General features: G+C 38.3%; 1 long non-coding RNA gene across 2 annotated transcripts in view; it reads left to right on the forward strand.

The window, feature by feature from the left end:
- LOC115933411 (uncharacterized) overlaps positions 1-13288 on the forward strand; it is a 45435-nt gene that overhangs the window by 17508 nt on the left and 14639 nt on the right. Inside the window, exon 3 of one of the 2 annotated variants that reach the window (XR_010133162.1) lies at positions 9828-9946. The exons of the other annotated variant lie outside the window; for it this stretch is intronic. This is a non-coding gene — a long non-coding RNA (uncharacterized lncRNA). The remainder of the gene's footprint in view (positions 1-9827; positions 9947-13288) is intronic. 2 annotated transcript variants of the gene reach the window in all.

Here is a 13288-nt window from a genome sequence, read left to right on the forward strand (position 1 = left end):
ACCATGACAGTATTTGATTTTGCATTTAAATTTTTTATTATTCTTTCATGTACAGGTTATATGTGTTCCAGATCATAATTTGGTTATTTGTAGGAAGCAGAGAGTTGAATCTTGTTTCATGAATTTATTTAGTGAAAGTATGTTTTTGATTGACATAATTGATTTATATAAAAAAATTACTAAAAGGGAATGATTTCGTATTGCATTTTGTTTCTTTTTTGTTTTAGGTCCTGTAGCTTTTTTTTTTTTTTTTTTTTTTGAGACGGAGTCTCGCTCTGTCGCCCAGGTTGGAGTGCAGTGGTGAGATCTTGGCTCAATGTAAGCTCCGCCTCCCGGGTTCATGCCATTCTCCTGTCTCAGATTCCCCAGCAGCTGGGATTGCAGGAGGCTGCCACCACGCCCGGCTATTTTTTTTTTTTTTTTTTTTTTTTTGGTAGAGACGTGGTTTCACCGTGTTAGCCAGGATGGGCTCGATCTCCTGACCTCGTTGATCCACCCACCTCGGCCTCCCAAATTGCTGGGATTACAAGCGTGAGCCACCGCCCCTGGCCGGTCCTGTAGCTATTTTGTTCCTGTTTTTCTCTATAGTTCTCTTTCTTAGTGTACTATTGATTTTTGTAGTGACATGTTTTAATTCTTTTCTCACTACTCTCTGTGTGTGTATGTCTTTGTGTGTGTGTACTATAGGTATTTCCTTTTTTTTTTTTTTTGACAGGGTCTTACTCTGTCACCCAGGCTGGAGTGCAGTGGCACAATCTCTGCTTACTCAAGCTCTGCCTCTCAGGCTCAACTCAAACAATCCTCCCACCACAGCCTTCTGAGTACCTGGGACCACAGATGTGCACCACTACTCCTGGCTAACAGTTGTTATTTTGCATAGAGACAGGGTTTTGCCATGTTGCCCAGACTAGTCTCAAAATCCTAAGTACTATAGGTATTTTCTTTGTTGTTACTATAGATATTACCATGAATAACTACTATTGCATATAAAACCCTGCCTCTTTATGGCTCCCTATGTGTTTTATTGATGTCACAAATTACATCATTTTGTATTGTGAATCTATTGGCACAGATTTATAGTCATTTTTAAGTCTTTGTTATCTCAAATATATAGCAGAATTAAAGTATTCTGTGCATCTGCATTATAATTACAAATAATATTATGATTGTGTACATAATTTTCTCTATTAGAAAACGTCATATTTTACATAATTTTGTGTTGCTCTCATCATTATTTCATTTTTTAATGTGAATGACTATTTAGCATTTTTTAAGACAGGCCTAGTGGGTATAAATTTATACAGTTTTTGTTGATCTTGTATATTCTTTATTTTTATTTTTTAATTCATTTGAAATGATAGTTTTGGCAGACACAGTGTTCTTGGCTGGTACTTGCCATTTTTTCAGCACTTTGAGTATGTCATCCTACAACCTCTTGCCTGTAAGTTTTTTTGCTGAGACGTCTGCTGGTCATCCTGCAGGGGTAAACTTGTACATGCTAAGTCACTTTTTTCTTGCTGACTTCAAGATTCTCGGTGTTTTAACTTTTGAATCTCTGATCATAATGTGTCTTGTCATGGGTCTCCCTGTGTTGTTACTAGTTAGAGTTGGTAAAGTTTCATTAAATTTTAGGTCATTTTCTCCCTCAAATTCTGAGTTCTCTGTCACTGTTTGTTTCTTGAAATAACTTTGCTGCTCTCTTTTCTCTTTTCATTTTAGAATTCCCATTATGAGTATGTTGGTCATCTTAATGGTATCCTGTAAGTCCCTTAGGCTCTCTTAATTTTTAAAATTATTTTTAGCCTCCTCACCCTATAATTTCAAATGACCTCTTATGAGGCTTGCTGAATTTTTTCCTGCTAGATCAAACCTGTTGTTGGACCTTCTAGTGAATCTCTAAACTCAGGTATTTTACTTTTCAGTTCCACACTTTGTTTCTAGTTTGCACTTTTAATCACTTCTTTGATAATCTCATTATCTTCATACATTGTTTTCTTTTTCTGTTTAGTTTTCTATATTCTTCTTTAGCTGACTGAGCATCTTTAAGCTAGGTGTTTTAGCCAGGCACAGTGACAAGTGCATGTAACTCCAGCTACTTTGAAAGCTAAGGCAAGAGGACGACTGTATTAATCCATTATCATGCTGATAATAAGGACATAAACAAGACTACGTAATTTATCATGAAAAAAGATTTAATGGCCTCACAGTTTCACATGGTTAGGGAGGTCTCACCATTATTGGAACAAGCAAGAGACTTTGTTCAGGGGAACCTCCACTTGTAAAACCATCAGATCACGTGAGACTTATTTGTTATCATGAGAACAGCACGGGAAAATCCCACCCGCATGATTCAATTACCTCCCACAGGGTCCCTCCCAGGACATGTGGGGATTATTACAATTTAAGATGAGATTTGACTGGGGACACAGAGCCAAACCCTATCAATTACTTAAAGCCAGGAGTTTGAGACTACCCCGGGCAATATTGTGAGAAGCTATAGGTAAAAAATATTTTCACAGATTAGTCAGGCATTGTGGAATGTTCCTGTAGTCTCAGGAAGTTGGAGGCTGATGTAAGATTATTCCTTGAGTTCCCCAGAAACTTGAGGCTGCATTGAGCTATAATCATGGTATTGTATTCCTGTCTGCATGAGAGAGTAAGACCTCTTTTTAGAATTTCAAATTTATTTTAGATTTAGGAGGTACCTACACAGGTTTTTTCCATGGGTATTTTGTATAATGCTGAGGTTTGAACTATGAGTAATTCCATCACTCAGGTAGGGAGCATAGTACTAAGTAGACAGTTTTTCAGTTCTTGGTCCCTCCCTCTCTCCACCCTCTAAGAGTTGTCTATTATTTTTGTTTTTATGTCCATGTGTACCCAGTGTTAATTTCCATTTATAAGTGAGAATATGCAGTATCTTCATTTTCCATTTCTGCATTAATTTGCTTTGTATAATGGCCTTTAGTTGTATTAACATTGCTGCAAAGGACAAGTTTTTTTTGTTTGTTTTTGCTATGTAGTATTGCTGTACATGTGACACTTTTTAAATTCAATTTACCATTAATAGGCTGGACACGGTGGCTGACGCTTGTAATCCCAGCACTGTGGGAGGCCAAGGCGGGTGGATCATGAGGTCAGGAGATCGAGACCATCCTGGACAACATAATGAAACCCCATCTCTACTGGAAATACAAAAGTTGGCTGGGCTTGGTGGTATGGGCCTATAGTCCCAGCTACTCGGGTGGCTGAGGCAGGAGAATTGCTTGTACCTGGGAGGCGGAGGTTGTAGTGAGCTGAGATCGTGCCACTGCAATCCAGCCTGGGCAACAGAGTGAGACTTCATCTCAAAAAAATAAAAAATTACCATTAATAGGCACCTAGGTTGATTCATGTCTTTCCTATTATAAATAATGCAGCGATGAACCAACAAGTGCATGTGCTATTTTGGTAGAATAATTTATTCTCTTTTTGGTATACACCCAGGGGTGAAATTGCTGGGTTGAATCACAGTTTAACTCTCAGTTATTTGGAAAATCTCCAAGCTGTTCTCCACAGTGGCTGAACTAGTTTACATTCCTATTAACAGTGTATAAGTGGTTTTTTCCCTCTAAAACCTCATCAACATCTATTATCATTTTACTTTTTAACAAAAGCCATTCTAAGTGGTGTACGATGGTGTCTTATTGTGGTTTTTATTTACATTTCCTTGATGGTTAGTGATGATAAGCTTTTTCATGTTATTTGACCACTTGTACGTATTCTTTTGAACAGTGTCTGTTATTGCCCACTTTTTCATGGTGTAGTTTTTTCCTTGTGAATTCTTTAAGTTCCTTACAGGTTCTGAGTATTAGATTTTGTCAGGTTCATAGGTTATGAATATTTTTCCCATTCTGCTAGCTTTGGGGTTAGTTAGTTTTTATTTTTCTAGTTTCTCTAAGTGTGATGTTAAATTGTTAGTTTGAAATCATTCTAACTTCTTGATGCAGGTATTTAGCACTCTAAACTTTCCTCTTAACAGTGGTTTTCCTACATCCCAGACATTTTGTTATATTGTGTCTCTTCTATTTCAAAATCTTTTTAATTTTCTGCCTTAATTTTTTTGTTTATCCAAAATTCATTCAGGAGCAAGTTGTTTAATTTCAATATCATTTTGTGATTTTGTGAGATTTTCTTGGTATTGATTTTTATCTTTGTTCCATTGTGGCCTGTCAGGATGGTTGGCATAATTTTGATTTTTTTAAAATATATCGTACTTTCCTTAGATGATGTGTCGCGTATACTATAAATGTCTATTAGTTTCAATTGATCAAGTGTCGAATCAAACTCCAGAATTTCTTTGTTAAGTTTCTGCCTAGATAATCTGTCAAACACTTAGTGGGGAGTTGCATTCCCCTACTATTATTGTGTGTCTACTTGAGTCTTATTGTAGGTCTAGCAGTACTTGTTGTATAACTCTATGTTCCCCAAAGTTGGGTGCATCTACATTTAGGATAGTTAAGTCTTCTTGTTGAATTGAACCCTTTATCGTTATGCAATACCTTTCTTTGTTTTATTTTACTATTAATGATTTAAAGCTCTTTTTTCTTAAAAGAGAAACAATTCCAGGTATGGTGGCTTGTGCCAACACTTTCAGACTGAAGCAGTCGGATTGCCTGAGACCAGGAGTTTGAGACCAGCCGAGGCAACACAGCAACATACTGTTTGTACAAATTTTTTTAAAAAAACTATACAGGAGTGGTAACGTGCACAACTGTGGTAATATTTACTCAGGAGACATAAGTGGCATGACTGCTTGACTTCAGAAATTTGAGGTTACAGTGAGCTGTGATTCCACCACTGTACTCTGTCCCAGGAGATAAAGTAAGATCCTGTGCATAAAATGAAAAAGTAAAGAAAAATAAATGATTTTAAGTTAAAAAAATAATTCCTAGATCTCCACTTCTTTAGGTTCACTTGAATATATATTTTTCTCCTTTGATTAGGTTATATTTCCTGGTTGCTTTTACATACTGTAGTTTTGTTAAGGTTTTGATCAATTAAGAAACCACTACCTATTTTATCCTTTATGAAAGAGCTTTATACATGGGAAAATTGACAACATTCAACCACAGTAGTCATTCTGGGAGATTCTCCAATCTGTTGTCAAAATGTGTCTTCTTTGGACTACTCTATGTATTTTCTTGTTAATAAGGTTTACCTCTGTTTCCTCTTAGGAGCCTTTAGTCTCTTCCTTTCATCACTGTTGTAGGCACTACAGTCTCAGTTGTTGTAAGAAGCATTTATCTTTATTCTCAGTTGACCCAAGCTGTCATTTAAACTCTGTCTCTATTCTCGTCAACACTAAATGTTAAAGGAAGCAATTTCCAGTCTTTGGATAACCCGGTACAACTCAGTAAGTCAGAAGCTTGCATACGCATTTCACTCTTTTTTCTTTCCCGAAGGAGAATCATGGAATGGACATATTTTTATCTAACTGCGCTGTTCTGTAGTGCACAAATGTGACCAAGTTTTCTTCTAAATGTGGTTATGGTTGGCTTTTTTTTCATGTGGGGTGCTAAAAACTCAACTGGCTTTGCTCGCCTAATTGTAGTTAAGTTCACATGTCAATTGAGAGAAACAGGATCTCAGGTTCTGCTTCAACTATCACTGTCTTCTCAGCTGACCTCATTTTGTACATTAGATTTATAAAATATATTTACCCTAATCTCATCACCGAATTTTTTAAAAAATTATTATTTTTCAGCTCTTTTAACATTATATCCAACCAAGACCCAGAGAAAACAGTACATAGAAGCTTCTTTTCAAAAAGTAATATTGGGACGATATGGGAGGTCTGGCCTTGAACTTTTACACTTAAGGAGAGTGGGAAATTGAAGGATAAGTGTAAAGGGCACAAAGGATGCTATGATGAATATACCAGATATAGAGCAACTACCTACAGCAAAAATGTCACTGCTAGAAGAGCTCAAAACCGTAAAGTATTTTGGAAAAAGCATAATTAGTGTTGATTCTTTTTTCTGAACTTTATATTTATATAATTACATATCAATAACAATTTTTGAAACATATCATGTTTTAGAAACAAAATTTAGAAAATCGAAATAGTGGCCTAGGCCAGGAATATTTCTTCTAATGCTATCCCTCCCATAGTCCCTCACTTCCCGACAGGATCCAGCGTGTGATGTTCCCCTTCCTGTGTCCATGTGTTCTCTTTGTTTAACTCCCTATTATGAGTGAGAACATGCGATGTTAGCTTTTCTACTCTTGTGTTAGTTTGCTGAGAATGATGGTTTCCAGCTTCATCCATGTCCCTGCAAAGGACATGAACTCATCCTTTTTATGACTGCATCGTATTCCATGATGTGTACGTGCCAAGTTTTCTTTATTCAGTCTGTCATTGATGGTCATTTGGTTTGTTTCAAACTTTTTGCTCTTGTGAACAGTGCCATAATAAACATACATACGCATGTACCTTTATAATAGAATAATTTATAATCCTTTGGGTATATACCCAGTAATGGGAATGCTGGGTCAAATGGTATTTCTCATTGTGGATCCTTGAGGAATCACCATACTGTCTTCCACAATGGTTGAACTAATTTACACTCTCACCAACAGTGTATAAGTCTTCCTATTTTTCCACATCCTTTGCTGTTTCCTGATTTTTTTAATGATCACCATTCTAACTGGTGTGGGATGGTTTCTCATTGTGTTTTTGATGTGCATGTGACTAATAGCCAGTGATGATGTGCTTTTTTTCATATGTTTATTGGCTGCATAAATGTCTCCTTTTGAGAAGTGTCTGTTCAAATCCTTTGCCCATTTTTTATGTTGTTGTTTCTTTTTTTCTTGTAAATTTGTTTAAGTTCTTTGTAGATTATACATAGCCCATTGTCAGATGGATAGATTGCAGAAATTTTCTCCCATTCTGTAGGTTGCCTGTTCACTCTGATATAGTTCATTTTCAGTTATGTTTTGTATAACGAGTAACGAAGAAGTCCAGTTTCAGTTTTTTGCATATGGCTAGCTAGTTTTCCAACACCATTTATTAAATAGGGAATCCTTTCCCCATTACTTGTTTCTGTCATGTTCATCAAAGATCAGATGATTCTAGATGTTCAGTGTTATTTCTGAGGCCTCTGTTCTGTTCCATTTGTCAATATATCTGTTTTGGTACGACTACCATCCTGTCTTGGTTACTGTGGCCTTTTAGTATAGTTTGAAGACAGCTAGCATGATGCCTCCACCTTTGTTCTTTTTGCTTAGTATTGTCTTGTCTATGCAAGATCTTTTTTGATTCCATATGAAATTTGAAGTAGTTTTTTTTTCTAATTCTGTGAAGAAAGTCAATGGGAGCTTGATGGGGATAGCACTTAATTTATAAATTACTTTGGGCAGTATGGCCATTTTCACAATATTGATTCTTCCTATCCATGAGCATGGATTGTTTTCCAATTGTTTGTGTCCTCTTTCATTTCCTTGAGCAGTGGTTTGTAGTTCTCCTTGAAGAGGTCCTTTACATCATTTTTAAGTTGGATTCCAAAGGGTATTTTATTCCCTTTGTAGCAATTGTGAATGAGAGTTCACACATGATTTGGCTCTCTGTTTGCCTATTATTGCATATAGGAATGCTTGTGATTTTTGAACATTGATTTTGTATCCTGAGACTTTGCTGAAGTTGCTTATCAGTTTAAGGAAATTTTGGGCTGAGATGGTAGGGTTTTCTAGATATACAATCATGTCATCTGCAAACAGAGACAATTTGACTTCCTCTCTTCCTATCTGAATACGCTTTATTTCTTTCTTTCTTTGGCTGATTGCCAGAACTTCCAATACTATAATGAATAGGAGTGGGGAGAAAGGGTGTTCTTGTCTTGTGCAGGTTTTCAAAGGGAATGCTTCCAGTTTTTGCCCATTCAGTATGATATTAGCTGTGCATTTGTCATGAATAACTCTTATTATGTTGAGATAGGTTCCATCAATACATAATTCATTGAGAGTTTTTACCTTGAAGAGGTGTGGAATTTTATTGAAGGACTTTTTTGCATCTATTGAGATAATCATGTGGTTTTTGTCATTAGTTCTGTTTATGTGATGGATTTCATTTATTGATTTGCATATGTTGAACCAGCTTTGTATCCCAGGGATTAAGCTGACTAGATCGTGGTGGATAAGCTCTTTGATGTGCTGCTGGATTCAGTTTGCCAGTATTTTATTGAGGATTTTCACATCGATGTTCATCAGGGATACGGGCCTGAAATTTTCTTTTTTTGTTGTGCCTTTGCCAGGTTTTGGTTTCAGGATGGTGCTGGCCGCGTAAAATGAGTTAGGGAGGAGTACCTCTTTTTCTATTGTTTGAAATAGTTTCAGAAGGAATGGTACCAGCTCCTCTTTGTACCTTTGGTAGAATTCGGCTGTGAATCCGTCTGGTTCTGGACTTCTTTTTGTTGGTAGGCTACTAATTACTGCCTCAATTTTAGAACTTTTTATTGGTCTATTCAGGGATTCGACTTCTTACTGGTTTGCACTTGGGAGGGTATATGTGTCCAGGAATCTATCCATTTCGTCTAGATTTTCTAGTTAATTTGCAAAGAGGTATTTATAATATTCTCTAATGATACTTTTTATTTCTGTGGGATCAATGGTTATATCTCCTTTATCATTTCCTATTGCATGTATTTGATTCTTCCCTTCTTCCTTATTAGTCTGGCTAGAAGTTTATTTATTTTCTTGATCTTTTCAAAAAACCAGCTCCTGGATTCATTGATTTTTTTGATGGGCTTTTTGTGTCTCTATCTCCTTCAGTTCTGCTCTGATCTTAAATCTTGTCTTCTGCTGGCTTTTTAATTTGTTTGCTCTTGCTTCCCTAGTTTTTTCATTTGTGATATTACGGTGTCAATTTTAGACATTTTTCTGCTTTCTCTTGTGGGGATTTAGTGCTGTAAATTTCCCTTTACACACTACTTTAGCTGTGTCGTATTTTACTTTTTAAGCCCTCAATCTTTCTTTTTCATCATGATAGTCTTGACTGTTTTATGTTTATGTAATGTAAAATTGACTGCAGAATTTTTACAAAGATTTTACAAAAATATTTTATTGAGAATATACAAACTTGTCAGTCAGTTAGAGGAGAAGTTACACTGTAGTAATAAATAGCCACAAAGCAAAACCCCAAAAGACATCCAAATCAGAATAAAACAAAACATTTTAACAAAAACAAAAAGAACAAACTGGCAACAAATATGTGAAGTTTATATTACAAAGATGCTCACTTCTCCACTCCAAAGAGAGCTTTTAGAATTTGATTTAAAATGTAGCAAAGACATTATCCCACACTTCACAGAAAAAATAAATTTAAGCAGCTGTTAACACATGAACGTATTATCAAGCTCAGATATAATCAAAATTAAATATTTGACAAGAGATTCTACAGTTTGGGAGAAATAGAAAAGTGTTTTTTTTCTTTTCCCCAGGCCCACAAGTCTAGTTTCTGAGTCTTCCTCACTATAATGGGGTTTGTCATCAGCTCCCCAAAATATGGGAAGCACAGAGCAGGTGGTGGCTGAAGGTGGGGTATCCTGTGAAACCATATTTAAGATCAGAGCCCTTGGTCCATTGTGTTGTAATCAGCTGGCTCAGGAAAGAACACCTGGCTGTCCAGAGCTCTACATCTACTGCACTGGGTGTGATAGGAGGCCTGAGAACCCATGGGTCCCAAACCCACCCCATCCCAAAATATCATCCAGTATTGAGAACTCTGACACCAAATTCTCACAGAGCATATGTTTATGCAGTTTTACATTTAATTTCTCATTACATTACAGTTGGGAAACTGAGGCCCCAGAAGAGGCAGAAGCTGGTCCAGATCTCAGGAGGTGGGCAGGCTCCAGAACATTAGAGAGGGCTCCAGCTTCCTAGGCCTTGGCTCCGTCCCACCGATCAGGTTTGTTTTGGAAATTAGAGTCTGTAGCTACACATTCAGGAGCACAGAAAATGAGCAGATTCAGGGTTCTCTTCACATGGGGACCTCTCCATGTCAGTTTCAAGATAGCAGGACTGGGGTTCTGCATCCAGCTCTGAGGGCAACTGGAAGTAAAATGAGCTATGCTCCACCTCAGCCTAATGTAGACAGTGCCTACAGGAAAGCCTGTTTTCTTCCTCATAAATAGTGGTGCCTGAAGTGGGTGACCTCAATGATTTCACATACTCATAAGTATCTGCCAGCCTGGATTCTTGCTCTGAGACTGCAAAAATGCACCCACTCTCTGCAGATCCTTCAAATCAGAGGGAGGCATGGCCACTTGAGAGGCATCTTGGGTAGATGAAGATGAGACAGAGTTAAATGTGCCAGAGCATTGGACTCTGAGGCTGATGTCCACGGAAAATCTCAGCTACTGTTGGGTTCTTAAGGTCCTCATTTGAAAGTGGTAGAAAATAATTTCACTGGATAAGGGGAGGATACCTCATGAGTAAATAGCACAACCCAAAAGGTGGAGGCAAAGAGAGGGCAAAACGGGATTCCTAGGTCACTCATTATACTTGGGGCCTTCAGATCCTGCTACTTTATCCCCTAGGACCTTGAAGAACCAGTGTCTTGAGGACAGAAAAATCAAGGTACCAGATTTATTCCGTAGTGCTCCTGCATAGGGCTGTAGGGTTAGTGATGGCCTGGAGGTGGTTACAGCCTGCTGTGTTTCTGGTGCCCACTGAGGTTTGCTGGAGCAGCTGGAACAAGTAAGAGTCACACACCTCATGTTGTTATCAGTGACCTCCACATTATCATGTGGTCAAAAGAGGAAGGGATATTAGAGATCCCCCATGTAATCACTTAGCCAGTCTTCTTTCCCTTGCACTCACCATTTGCCAGCTACCCTGGTGGGTCCAACATGTGGTACAGAATATTATTACATGATGCCTGCACCCCCCAATGCAGGACCAAACAGTCTGAGGACCGCTGGACAAAAGCACTAAAGCAAGTATTTGTGAAAGAAAAGAGCAAAGACTATAATATAAAGTAGATTATTGAGAAGAAAAGCTGGAAAATTATTGCATGGGAGGACCTCAGGCCTCACTGAGGTGACTTTTAATCCATGATGACAGCAGGGAGACATCTGCACAAGCATGTGTCAGGGAGAAGCCACCCTTAGTGAAAAGACTCATAGGTGTGAGTTTGGCAGAGGTAAAAAGGGAATAGTTTGGCTGCAGACAGCCTGAGGAAGAGATAAGCAGAGGGATGGAGAATCCTAGGGCCTGGGAGATGAGGTTAGATATCTGCTCCTTTCTGACAACACTGCCCTGAAGCTCAGTACTTTTCAACAACATATAATATCTCATAATTTGTGTGGACCAGAATCTGGACACAGTTCAGCTGGCTACCTCTGCCTTCAGGTCTTTTATGAGACTGTGGGCTGTGGTCTTAATTGAAGCTGGACTTGGAAAGCATGAGCCTTTAAGCCGACTCATGTGAAAATTGACAGGGTTTAGTGTGGACAGAGAGCCTGACTTTCTTTCTCTCTACTCGTCTGAGCACCCCCTCAGCCCTTTGTTATGTGGGTCTCTACATGGAACATCTCATAGCATTGGAGCTTGCTTCCTGTGTTTGAGGAATACAATGGAGAGACAGAATTAGACAAAAAGGTTTACACAAAAAGAGACAGAGAGAAAGATCGAGGGCGCAAACAAGAAAAACCCAGTAGGAGAAAAATTAGAGCTTTAAAAAAATATTGACGGTGCGGTGTCTCACACCTGTAATCCCAGCACTTTGGGATGCTGAGACGTGTGGATCGCCTGAGGTCAAGGGTTTGAAAGCAACCTGGACAACATGGTGAAACCACCTTCTCTTCTAAAAATACAAAATGAGCCAGATGTGGTGGCGCATGCCTGTAATCCCAGCTACTTGGGAGACTGAGGCAGGAGAATCAATTGAACCTGGGAGGCGAAGGTTCCAATAAGCCGAGATCACACCACTGCACTCCAGCCTGGGATACAAGAGTGAAACTGCGTCTCAAAAAAAAAAAAAAGAAAGAAAGAAAAAAAACTTGAGAGTTACTATAATTTTTCTTCTATATTTGTGTTAAAATTGTAACCCCCAGCGTAATGCTATAAGGAGGTAGGATGTAATTAACCCCTTAGGGTGGGACCCTCATAATAGAGATTACTGGCTTTATACAAGAAACCGCAGAGGGCTCTCATCCTCCTGCAAAATGAGGGTAAAACCTGAAGTGTGCAGGCTGAAATTCAGAAGAGAGTCATCACCAGAGCTCAACCATGCTGACACCCTGATCTCAAATTTGAACCTCTGGAGGTATGAGAAATTAAGTCCTGTTTTCTATATGCTGCCTATCTATGGTTCTTTGGCATAGCAGCCTGAACTAATACAAAAGTGATATCCTTTTCTGTATTTCATTGGACAGAAGCTGAATTTGTAACCCCTATACTGTTTAAAAAAAGACTTAAAAATGGATCTTCAGAATGAAAGATAGGAAATGGCTTGTTGAAACACTAAAATTTTAACTGCTATAACATTTTTAAACATTCGCTGAAATTGTTGGAACCAATATGGCCAACTGAAGTCCATGAAGCATCAGTTTGCAGATGTTGAAGCCCAAATTTCCATTGTGTGCTTCATACTAACTCTCCCTGAATTTGCATGTGACCTGTGAGGAAGCAAGAAGAGATGACTGTGTATGTCTCATGACTTTCCATGTTCCTACTTTCCTTCCAGCAATCCCCTACAGAACCCACCTTTTGGCCTTTTCTAATCACTGACTTAAAGCCAGTATAACAAAACAAATTTGATCTGAACTCCTATCTCCTTGTAATCCAACCTACAAGATGATATTTTCCTCAAAACCGAAGGGCCATACTACTGGCATCAGGAAGTATTCCATTTTATTCAATAAAAAACTGAGTCACTCACCACCAAGTACTGAGAGACTTTGTGAAGACTTCCTCTGTCATAGACATGATAAGGCACATGGATATGATTCTAAATATAAAGAGAAAGCACTAGAATGTTGAATTCCTGTATTAGATCATTCTCATACTGCAATGATGAAGTACCTGAGACTGGGTAACTTATAAACAAAAGAAGTTTAATTGACTCACAGTTCCACATAATTGGGGGGGCACCTCAGAAACCTTCCAGTTACAGTGGCTGACAAGTGAAATGAGTGAGAGCAGGGGATACACCAGATGCTTATGAAACCATCAGATCTCGTGAGAACTCACTATCACAAAAACAGCATGAGGAGAACCGGTCCCCATAATCCAATCATCTCCCCTC

This window comes from Gorilla gorilla, chromosome 23 (genome assembly GCF_029281585.2).
Source record: "Gorilla gorilla gorilla isolate KB3781 chromosome 23, NHGRI_mGorGor1-v2.1_pri, whole genome shotgun sequence".
NCBI lineage: Eukaryota > Metazoa > Chordata > Mammalia > Primates > Hominidae > Gorilla > Gorilla gorilla.